At 39.3% G+C, this 12,397-nt stretch overlaps 1 protein-coding gene across 1 annotated transcript in view; it reads left to right on the top strand.

Annotated features, from left to right (window-relative positions):
• The window catches only part of SYNJ2BP (synaptojanin 2 binding protein), a 39,433-nt gene that overhangs the window by 473 nt on the left and 26,563 nt on the right, over positions 1–12,397 (top strand).

Genomic DNA, 12,397 nt, shown 5'->3' with positions numbered 1-12,397 from the left:
GGGGTTTCTTTCTGCTAATGGTACTGGAAAATCCTGGGGGGTGGGGGGGGGGTGGGGAAGCCTACTTTTTTAGCCAGCACTGGTGAACACCACACCCCTCATTTGTCAGCTCTGTCCCTATTTCTGAGAGACCGTTTAGTGAAAATAGGAGCATAAATGGTGTGGACTGTAATTGCACATCCGTTTTCTCGGTGCTGGTATTCCTCCCTCCCGCCTTTCATTTCTGGAAAATTCATTCACAGGGTTAACTGGAATGCTGAAGCAGAAAGAGACCTTAGAGATCCACTACAAATGTTCCCAAAGCTGGTTTCGCCTCAAAATTATCCAACTTTGTTTGGTTTTTCCTTTTTTAAAAAAAAAGTTAATTCCTAGAACCCATCTCTCTGAATTTGGATTCAGTGCAATTGTTTGGGCTTTTTCCTCTTTTCCTCCCAACAAACCTGTCATGTGATTCTGATACTACCAAATCTTCATTTTCACCCATAGTCCTCTCATCTCCTGATGCTCTTCACTCTACTAGGCTCTAACATTGCTGCCCACGTTGGCTTTTGTTGCCTTTCCTTTATAGCTGTCTAGTGCTTTAAGAGCTGAAGCTTTGGGTTTATTTAACCTCTTACTAGTTCTTTGATACTCATTAGCTAACTTTACTGATATAAGCTTTAATTTGTCATTTATAAAGTGTGCATAATAGAGTACATTTCTAAGGGGTATAAGGATGAAATCAGTTAATCTGTAAAATATTTAGAACGTTGCGTGGTAAACACTATGTGTTCATACTCTTGTTTTTATTGTTAGGAAATAAATGAATAGATTAACACAGTAAGTCTTGCTAAATACTGTTATTTCAAGTCTCCAACAGCTCATCAAGTACCAGGCACTCTACCTGAGATGTTTTTGTAAGCCATGCACACCTGTCTGTTGCCATCACTACTACCTAAATCAGTCCGTCTTCTCTCATCTGAAATTTTTTAGTAGCTTGACTACAACTTATAGATTATTTTTCATAAAATATGGCCCAGAATCATCTTTGTTATAAAAAATTAGAAATCAGCTTAATGAGAGTGTAATTTATTGCCAATCTGCATGGTTAAATGCCATGCTTCATAGGAGCTCCTAAACTTTTGTCAAAGGCTCATTCAGTATGCCCAAATCTCTTAGGTATACTTCTCTTACTTAAATTTCTCCTTCTCTTCCTGTTAATGGTTATTGACTTTTGAGACTAACATAGAAAATTGTTGTTAAACCAAAATCTGTTTTTCAGTACTTTTCATCCATTGGTACTTGTTCTCCTAGGGCCAATTGAAACAATGGTAGTTGCAAGTATTTAAAGGCAGCTGGTTGTATTCCTGTTTTGTCTCTTCCTTCTTAGCCTAAATATCCCTAGTTGTTACATTAGTTCTCTTGTGTTTTGATTTGAGGTTTGATTCTTGTTTCCTGCTTAAGAATTTAACCTGTTTTAACATAGTTTCATCAATGTAGTATCTGCAATATTATCAGAATGACCTGACTGGAGCAGAGCAGCACTCTGATATTCTCTTGCTTATTTCAGTCACTAAATATTTTTTAGTGTAATATCACTTCACCTTTTTTGGTAGTTACATAACAGTGTTGCTGATGTTCAGCTGACCATTCACTGAAATTTTTCTGATCCTATTGATCTTACAGACCTGAAATTCCTAGTATAACCATTTTTCTGAATTATTGGAATTAGGAAAAGCATCAAAGGAATAATTAATAATAATTTTTTAGCTAATATATCTCACCTCAGAGTTGTTTAATTTCTGTTTTGTTTGTGCATTTATTCAAAATGAATGCATTTATTCACCTAGAGACTTTTAATTTTTTCTAAGCATTTTCATGTTTTACCCATAAAAGTTTATAAACTTTAAGAAATTTAGATGAGTAGAGCCACAGACTTTTGAAGTTTGGTTGGTTCATTTAACAAGGTTTCAACTTGCCATAGCTAGTTACCTGCTATGTGGTGTTCCCAAGAAGTCTCACAGTCTGACTCCACTTTTCCTCACTGTGTCATCATTAAGATATATAGGGAATAAGTCAGTTATCACTCCTAGAAGCTTCCAGTAATTTGGGTAGTCCCAAAGTAGCGGTCTTTTCTCTTTTTGGGTAGTCCCAAAATAGCAAACTAGGAAAAGCCTCTAGTTCCAAATTCACATTTCTGTGTGTAGGCGGTATCCTCACTCTTTGTTGCAGTACAGCTTCCTTTGCAGGGACCTGGTAATTTAATCAAGTAATTGCAAGAATGTATATACTTTTGTTTTTGTGTGTGAGTGTTCTGTCAGGGACAAGGGTCTTGGATAATTCCAGTGTTTGGGCCCATTTTGCAAGGCAAATGAACCTGTTCTGTCTGGTCTTGCTTACTACACAGGAAATAAAATCTTGGAAAAATTATGACAATGAAGTGAGTATCTGGTGAGGCAAAAAGAAGCTTGATACGTAGCTTGGCACCTATCCTATGCCTTCTTCCTGAGCCTTGTAAGGAGAGCCTCAGGTTGGATGACTGGAAGTTTCGTCCTCCTCCAAGAGGTCATGATTCTTTGGCCCATCCCATGTGTTGTTTCATGAGTCCTGCCATTTTTAACCAACAGTAAGTGGTCTAAAGAACCAGTTGAAATTTCAAATGCCTTTAAAGATTTGAAGAGTTCACTTTTTGTCCTTTACCGAACACTCTTTTCTTTCTGTAGAAATCCAGCTTGATTATAGTCTCAAAGCCTCCCGCTTTTTCCTTTATCAAATTGAGTTCTTAATGTTGGAAAGACTCAGTTACTCTAAGAAGTATGACAATGAATTTAATCTAGATTTTTTTACTTCATGTTGGGTATTAGTTTCTCTTGTTCAGGACTGAGCTCTCAATAAGTTTCAACAAGTTGCTTCTGATTACCATCTTTAAAAAGGGAACAGAATTTCTGTTTTTCTATTTTCTTTAAGGGAGTTGCAGAGGATAATGCGATGGAACAGTATTAATCCGTATCATCTTTCTGGCAGTATGCTAGTTATTTCATACACACACACATACGTATATACCTTTTTTTTCTTCAAAACCACCATGAGTGTGATTATTAAATGAGAAAATTGTCTCTCAGAGAGGTTAAGCATTTGCCCAAGTTCTAAAGTCAGTAAGTTTCAAAAGCCCAGAATTTAACCCAGATCTGTTGATCCCAGTGTTCTATATACTACCTCCTAGTATAGTAGCTGCATTTACTAGGCTGCTGTGCTGCCTAGTCACATGGCTTTACAAAATGTTTCTATAGTTGAGCATCTATCAACTTTTTTTTCCTACATCTGTCTTTAAAAAATTCTTATTAAAGTTGATCCTTGAAGCAATCTTTAGAGATACAGTTTTTATAGCATATATTTTTCTCACTCTATGTGTTTTTTCCACATATTCCATCTCCTTGTTTCTGGAATCTTAAGTCAGTTTCCTACCCATTACATTGTATTATGACCAAATTCATTCTTCTCTCTTAAATTGTGTTTAGTGGAGAACCTTGTTTATGACTTTTTGAAAGCTGAAATAGACCATGTTACTAGTTATCTTTATGTAACAATATTCTTATATTTTTTGATATTCATCAATTTGCCTAGTCATTTCATGAACATTTGCTGACTACTCTGTGGCATGTGCCAGGCAAGGCATTAGGAAAACAGGAAATGAAATGTATATCCTTTGAATCAGAAGAACTCAGACTGAAGTTGAAGGAGGAGAGATAAGTAAGGAAGCAAATATAGAAATAAACACTATTTTTTTTTCTCCCTATGCTCTCACAGGACTCTGTGATCTTTCTAGAGTGGTTCAGAGCCTGGATTCTTAAGTCACACAGCGTGCTTCAATTGTGCTTAAGTCACACAGTCGCTTCAGTTGTATCTGACTGTGCGAACCTGTGGACTGTAGCCTGCCAGGCTCCTCTGTCCATGGGATTCTTCAAGGCAAGAATACTGGAGTGGGTTGCCATGCTCTCCTCCAGGGGACCTTCCCGACCCAGGGATCGAACCCATGGCATCTCCTGCATCTTCTGCATCACAGGTGGATTATTTACAGTCACACAGACCTACATCCAGTTCTTAACTGTGCCACTTAAGTAAGAGACATGATCTAGTAGAGACCAGGCATATGCATTCAGTTCTTGCACAAGGGCTTATCATGGAGTGAGAGAATAAAGATGCTGGTGACTGAAAAAAAATGCATTATCTAAACATTGAGGATTATGTTTTATCTGGCAGTCTTCCTGGGGACTTCAGGCCCACAAGACAGCTACTCAAAGAGCTCTGAGGGAGTGCTCCAAAGAGGTAAAGGAGGAGCCAGAATATTATAGGGGTTTTTGCAACAAAGGCCAGGTAGTCAGAACATCCAAAGATTACTGTTAATGAAAGAAAAGTAGGTATCTCAAGTTAGGAAATTTAAGGCTTTTCTGTGTATGGGAAGATGTGAGTCAGGGTTCATTGAAATCATTCCTTTGATACACACCTCAGGTATGTAGGGCCAGTATCTTGTTCTTTCCCATTCTGAGTCCTCTTGGGGTGCACCGTTGAGGGTGGCTGCAGTGGCTGATGGCTTGCCAGTGGGTCAGCCTGTTTGTCTCCGTCCTGAGTTCCCTCAGGGCTCACTGTCGAGCAGCTGTAATATGATGGCTGCAACATCCTTTGTGTACCAAAGTGGCAGGCACCTTTTTCATCCACAATCTTGGTCATAAATTTGACCAACATTTGGAAGAAACATTTCATGACTAATTTTTGTCCCATGAACCTCCCTAGGAAGGCTCATTCCTAGATCAGGCAAAGATTCTGTTGCTGTGCCACTCAAGGTGCTAATTTCTGGATTAGGCCCTGTTGATACTTTAAAATTCTCTGGATCCCCTGTCTTACTAATTTATTATGATCCAAGAAATGTTTTTCCTTGTTGCTTCTTCCCATACCTAGAGTTGCACTATTATAATTATTCTATGTAGAGTTATATACGTTTAACTCTCAAGACATCATTAGTTTTGTTGGAGGCCTGGAGTAACTACAGGAGACAACAATCTTACAAAATAGTCAGGATGTAAATAACACAACCAGTAACATTAACAGAGTCAAGTGTAGCAGACAGACTTAAAGCACAAACAATTAGGAAACAAAGAGAACAAATTAAACCAAGATCAGTATAATTAGTTGTAATCTGGTTGCAGTAAACCATCAAGTCCACAGGCGAGCCAGCTTGGAGAAGCCAAATTATGGAAGGATCTGGAATAGGTAGATCAAATGCTTACCTATATATTGGAAAGAGAAGTGTAGGAGCAGTGAAAAGAGGCCCTGATGTACATCCTGACAGGTACTGCCTAAAACATCTTTGGTAGGTATTGACTAAAAAAACAAAAGCACAACCTAGACGTTGAAAGTTATGTTTTATTTGGCAGATAGAACTGAGAACTTAAGGCCAGGGCAAAGCCTCTCAGGTAGCTCTCAGTCTGCTCCAAAGAGGTAAGGGAGGAGCCAGGATATACAGGAGTTTTTGCAACAAAGACCAGGTAGTCAGAACATCAAAAGATTACTGTTAAGTAAAGAAAACCAGACATCTCAAATTAATGAATTTAGAGCTTTTCTTTGTGGCTTGAACCCAGGTCTTCTTTGCGGGCGGGGTCCGCACCCCCCGCCCTCAACCCGCCACCCGTCTGAGCCACCAGGTCTTTCCTTCTGTACATGGGAAGACGGGAAAGTCTGGGCTCATCGAAGTCATTCCTTTGATACACGCCTGAGCTGTAAGGCCAGCATCCTGTATCTTGCTCTGAATCTCCTCAGGATACCTCATTGGAGATGGCCAAGCAGTGGCTGACTGCTTGATGACAGGCATCCTGTTTCAGTCCTGAGTTTGCTCAAGGTTCACCGTTGGGGGCGGCTATAACGTGATGGCTTGATGGCTGCAGCAGCCTTTGTTTACTGATGTTGTAAGGCAGTATTTTTTTTCATTCACATAGGCCATATTCTTTGTTGCTTCCATCAGACGGGGCACCAGGATGGAGAGGGACTGAGTTGAGCACAGTACATTTTTTTGTTGCTATACCATCTTTCTGTTCCTTTGAGATGTAAGATTTTCCCTTATTCTCTCCTTGTTTGTCATGCACACTTGTTCCTCTGTTTTGGGAGAAGTAACAAATAAAAAGTCACATATTTCATCTTTGGACCAGAGTTTCTCCAGAGAATATAATAGTTTTAAGTGAAAAGATGCCTCATTACTAATCTCTTGAGTCACTTATTTGAATCTTTCTTTCAGTCTACACATATATTGAGCAGTGACCATAGGGCAGGTTTCTGTGCACAACACTGTGGATACAAAAGAGAATTGAATTTTAATATAATTGCAGTGGGTAGCTGAGCATAGTGATTAAGAGCATTTTTGCCTGCATTGCTAGCTACGTGCGCTTGGGCAAGTTACCTCACTTCGCTATACCTTGATTTCTTGAAAATGAGGGTATTAATAGTACCCACTCAGAATCTTTGTGAGAATTAAATGGGGATTTTGTTTTGTTTTACAAATGATGTTGATTCTGTATCAGGTACTTATCTAAGCAGTTTGCCAAAAATAATTAATTTAATTAATTTAATGGTGCCTGTCATTGCTGCTGCTGTGTAGAAAATAGACTTTACTAGGGTAGGAGCTCGGAGAAGGTGATGGCACCCCACTCCAGTACTCTTGCATGGAAAATCCCATGGACGGAGGAGCCTGGTAGGCTGCAGTCCATGGGGTCGTGAAGAGTCAGCCATGACTGAGCGACTTCACTTTCACTTTTCACTTTCATGCATTGGAGAAGGAAATGGCAACCCACTCCAGTGTTCTTGCCTGGAGAATCCCAGGGATGGGGGAGCCTGTTGGGCTGCCGTCTATGGGGTCACACAGAGTTGGATATGACTGACGAGACTTAGCAGCAGCAGCAGCAGCAGGGTAAGAGCTGAGTCATCTAGGAAAGGCACGGTAACCTATCTCACAGGCATTTTAGGGACATTGGGCTTTCCCTCCTGTATTTCTCTTCTTTTGTGCCTTTTTTTTTCCCCCCAGGTTTTGACAAAGCCTGCTAGAGGCTCACAGAGACATTTTTAACCTTGCTGCATTTCCCCAGAATTAGAAATGTTAGGAATTCCTGGCTGGAGTGTTATTTCCAATGGTTTAACAGAAACTTAACACCAACTGAGGTCCATAGGTGTACTGGGTACTGTATGGGACAGGACATAGAAAAATAAACAAAAGCCAGTCCCCTGCACATGGATGTTTATAGCAACTTTATTCATCATTGGAACTAATTATTGCAGTAAAGAGTTAATTAAACCAGTCATTTCAGTGAAGTATGTTTCTAGGCAAAAGGAAGGTGGTGGTTTAGTCGCTAATTGGTGTCCAGCTCTTGCAGCCTTGTGGATTGTAGCCTGCCAGCCTCCTCTGACCATGGGATTCTCCGGCAAGACTACTGGAATGGGTTGCCATTTCCTTCTCCAGAGGCAAAAGGAAGAGGACATTGAGAATCATGGAGACATGGAACACTTAGGTGTAGAAGGGTGAGAAGCAGGGAGGTGGTAATTATTATTTTTTTAAATTAAGACTTTATTTATTTAGAGCAATTTTTGTTTCATAGCAAAATTGAGAAGAAGGTCAAGAGATGTTCCATATCCCCCATTCCCACATATGCATGGTGGTTTAGTCACTAAGTCGTGTCCAACTCTTAGGACCCCATGGACTATATAGCCTGCCAGGCTCCTCTGTCCATGGGATTCTCCAGGCAAGAATACTGGAGTGGGTGGCCATTTCCTTCTCCAGGGGATCTTCCCCACCCAGGAATTGAACCCAGGTCTCCTGCATTGGCAAGCAGATTCTTTACTGACTGAGCTACAAGGGAAGTCACATATGCATAGCCTTCCCCATTATTGACATCCCCCCTGGAGTGTTTGTTACAATTGGTGAACCTACATTGACACATTGTAAATACCCAAAGTCCAGTGGTTCACTTTAGAGTTCACTCTTTGTGTTGTACCTTCTACAGAAGTAGAGAAGTGTAGAATGACTTATGTCCATCTTACAGTATCATAGAGGGTTTCACTGCATTAAATCTGTGCTACATCTCTACAGTCCTCCCTTCCCCCAACCCTAGTAACCACTCATCTTTTTTCTGTCTTCGTAGTTTTGCCTTTCCAGAGTTTCATACAGTGAAAATCATACAGTATGTAGCCTTTCCAGACTGGCGCCTTTCACTGAGTAACATGCATTTAAGGTTCCCCATGTTTTTTCATGGCTTGATAGTCCATTTCTTTTTAGTGCTAAGTAATAGTCTGTTCTGTGGAGAAGTGTGAGAAGTAGGGGAATGTAATCACATTTTTTGCTCAGTTGTTACCAAGTAATTGATGCTTTGAGGAACTTTGGGCTATCTTTTATTATTGATTAATTGTGAGTCAGTAATAGAGGATTACAAAGAGTCGGACACAACTTAGCAACTGAACAAGAAAAGACTTCCCTGGGGGTCCAGTGGTTAAGAATTCACCTTGCAGTTCAGGGACACAGACAGGTTCAATCCCTGGTTGGGGAACCAAGATCCCACATGCCGCAGAGCAACTAAGCTAGCACACTGCAACCTCCTGAGCCCATGTGTTAAAACTGTTGAGCCCGCGTGCCACAACTGAAGAGTCTCTGCTCCAACAAAAGATTCTGCATGACGCAACAAAGATCCCACGTGCTGCAACTAAGACCCAACACAGCCGAATAAATATATTTTAAAAATATTAGATGCTTAGAATACTTGCATTTTTGCACTTGAGAATTATCAGATTTCATTTTAAAATCAATTTTATTGCAGTATCATTGACATGTAGTAAAGTACATCCATTTTAAGTATAAAGTTCTGAGAAGTTTGTCAAATAATACGCATATGTATAATCACGACTCATCACTTGAGAAAATTCTCTGTGTGTTCCTGCAGTGGGCCCTCTCACTGCACGCTCTAGGCAACCACTAGTCTGATTTCTATCACTGTAGATCAGTTTTGCCTAATGTAGAATGTCACAGAAATAGGATCATATAGTGTGTATTTCGGAGAAGGCAGTGGAACCCCACTCCAGTACTCTTGCCTGGAAAATCCCATGGACGGAGGAGCCTGGTGGGCTGCAGTCCATGGGGTTGCTGGGAGTCGGACACAACTGAGCGACTTCACTTTGACTTTTCACTTTCATGCATTGGAGAAGGAAATGGCAACCCACTCCAGTGTTCTTGCCTGGAGAATCCCAGGGACGGGGGAGCCTGGTGGGCTGCCGTCTATGGGGTCGCACAGAGTCGGACACGACTGAATCGACTTAGCAGCAGCAGCAGTGTGTATTTAGGCTTCTTTCACTCATTTACACATTTATTTGGTATTACTGTCAGTATTTCATTGTATGGGGCTTCCCAGGTGGCTTAGTGGTAAAGAATCTGCCTGCCAATGCAGGAGATACAAGAGACACGGGTTTGATCCCTGGGTCAGGAAGATGCCCTGGAGGAGGAAATGGCAACTCACTCCAGTATTCTTGCCTGGAAAATCCCATGGACGGAGGAGCCTGGTAGGCTGCAGTCCATGGGGTCGCAGAGTTGGACACCACTGAGCAACTGAGCACAGCACACACATTTCATTGTGTAAGTATGCCACGATATACCATAGTATGATTATCCATTCACTTATTAATTCACATTTATGTTGTTTCTGGGGTTTTGGTTATTAAAAATAAATCTGCTATGAGTATTCACATGTGACTCTTTGTGTAAACATGTATTTTAATTTGTCTTGATTAAATACCTAATAATTGAGAATGGGTTTGCTGGTTTTAAGGGTGTGTGTTTAGCTTTAAAAGAAATTGCCAAAATGCGTTTCAAAATATGTGTGTTATTTTATACTTCTACCAGGTATGTATGACAGTTCCAGTTTTCTCACATCCTTGCCAATATTTGATATTATCTTTCCTTTTTATCTTAGTCATTACAGGGGCTGTGGAATGGTTTTTATTTGCATCTCCTGGATGCAAATGATGATGGAGCATATTTTGATATATTTATTGCCCTTTCATATATATTCTGGAAAGTACTCAAGTCATTTACCCATTTGTATTGTATTGTTTGTCTTCTTCTCATCAGACTGTAAGAGTTCTTTATATATTCTGGACAGAAGTCCTTTGTCATGTTTATGTGCTGCAGATATTTTCTTTTGGTTTGACTTGCCTTTTCGCTTTGGGAAGTGGGGTTTGTGTTCTGAAGAGTGGAAGGCTTTAAGTTTTAAGAACAGTTTGTTGGGTTTTTTTTCTTTTTTCCCCTATGGTTGGTACTATTTGTATAATGTCTAAGAAATCTTAACTACCCCAAGGTAAAGAACATTTTCTTCTATGTTTTCTAATAAAACGTTACAGATTAGCTTTTATGTTTAGTTCTGTGATTCATTTCAAATTAATTTATTTTGCATGTATTTGGGGTTAAGCATGCAAGTTCCTTTTTATGTCTGTCTCATACACAGTTGTCCCAACACTTATTGAAAATATTATCCTTTCACCATTGAAATACATTAATGTATCAGATAAATTGAGCATTTATATGTGGGCCCAGCATTGGGTTCAAATTGATTCCATTATCCTGTTTTTGTCTATACAAATATGTTGACAAATGTAGCTTTTTAGTAAGCCTTGAAATAAAGTGTGCCTTCCAATTTTGTTTGTTCCTTTTCAAAAATGTTTTGACCATTATAAAATAGAAGTTTAACAATGTAAATTAAAAAAAAAAAACCCAGAGTATAAATTTCCATGTAAATTTTAGAACCAGCTTGCCAATTTCTATAAAAATATCTGGTGGGATTTTGATTGGGATTACATGAGAATGTTGCTGTTTTATGAAATGACGTTATCTGCAGCAACATAGATGGACCTGGACATTTTCGTACTCGGTGAGGTCAGAAGGGGACGGACCGATGCCATATGGTATCACTTTATATGTGGAAACTAAAGTGTAACACAAATAAAGTGTTCTGTGAAACGGAAACAAGCTCCCAGACATGGAGAACAGACTTGCGGTTGCCAAGGGGGAGGTCGGGTGGTGGAGGGGTAGATTATGAGTTGGGATTAGCAGATGCAAACTATTAACTATAGAATTGATAAACAGTAAAGTATTACTCTGTAGCACGGGGAACTGTATTCAATATCCTGTGATAAACCTTAATGGAAAAGAATATGAAAGTATATATATATATATGTATCACGGAGTCACTTTATAGCAGAAATTAGCACAATATTGTAAATCAACTGTACTTCAATAAAAAAGTAAATTAGAATCTATTTTGATTTATGGAGAATTGCATCTTATAAGTACTAAGACTTCTGGTCCAAGACATGGTAGAGCTTCATTTATTTAGTTTTTATTAATAATTTTGTGTACCACAATGTAAAATTTTTTTAATGTGTCATTCAGCTAAGATGTTTTCTATTTTTCCTTATAATTTCATCTTTAACTCATAGGTTATTTGCTTTCCAAACATTTAGGGATTTTTTTTTTTTTTAAGATATCTTTATTGTTGAGGACAATGTTTGTGTCCCTCCAAAATTCATATACTGAAACCCTAAGCTCTAATGTGACTGTATTTGGAGACAGACCCTTTTATTGAAGTAATTAAGATTAAATGAAGTTATAATAATGGGGCCCTGATCTTATAGAATCAGTGTCCTTAGAGAAAGTGACCCAGAGAGCTCACTCTGTCCTTGTGCATACACAAAGACGTCATAGGAGCGAGAGCAAGGTGGTGGCCACCTACAAGTTAAGAGAAGAGGCCTTAGAATGAAATCTGTCTTGCTGGTACCTTGATCTTAGACTTCCTAAGCTTCCAGAATAGAATTTCTTTTAAGTCACTCGGTCTGTGGTATTTAGTTATGTCAGCCCAAGAAGACTAATATAGTTATTTTTATTGATTTCAGTTCTATCTTTTGAAATTTATTGGAATTACTTTATTGACCTACCATCAGTCTTTGTGAACATTTCCTGTGTGCTACAAAAGGATGTTTATTTTACAGTTGCTGAGTATGTTGTTCTGTAAATGTAAATTAGGTTAAGTTCGTTCTTAGTGTTATTCAAAGATGCCATATTTTTACTGACTTTTCTGTTTATTTGTTCTGTCAATTACTGAGGGAGAAATGTTGAAATCCACATGTCCTTTTTGAAAAAGTTTTATTTGTTTATGGCTGCACCAGGTCTCCGTTGCTGTGCATGGGCTTTCTCTAGTTGCAGTGAGTAGGGGCTGCTCTTCAGTTGTGGTGCCTTTATTCCTCATTGCAGTGGCTTCTCCTGTTGCAGAGTACAGGCTCTACACATTTGGGCTTCAGTACTTCCAGCACGTGGGGTCAGTAGTTGCCTCAGTAGCAGCGG

The sequence above is a fragment of the Bos taurus genome, chromosome 10, assembly GCF_002263795.3.
Source record: "Bos taurus isolate L1 Dominette 01449 registration number 42190680 breed Hereford chromosome 10, ARS-UCD2.0, whole genome shotgun sequence".
NCBI classification, from domain to species: Eukaryota; Metazoa; Chordata; class Mammalia; order Artiodactyla; family Bovidae; genus Bos; species Bos taurus.
Note: the sequence above shows the minus strand (reverse complement) of the source record. Positions and strands in the feature narration are given on the sequence as shown.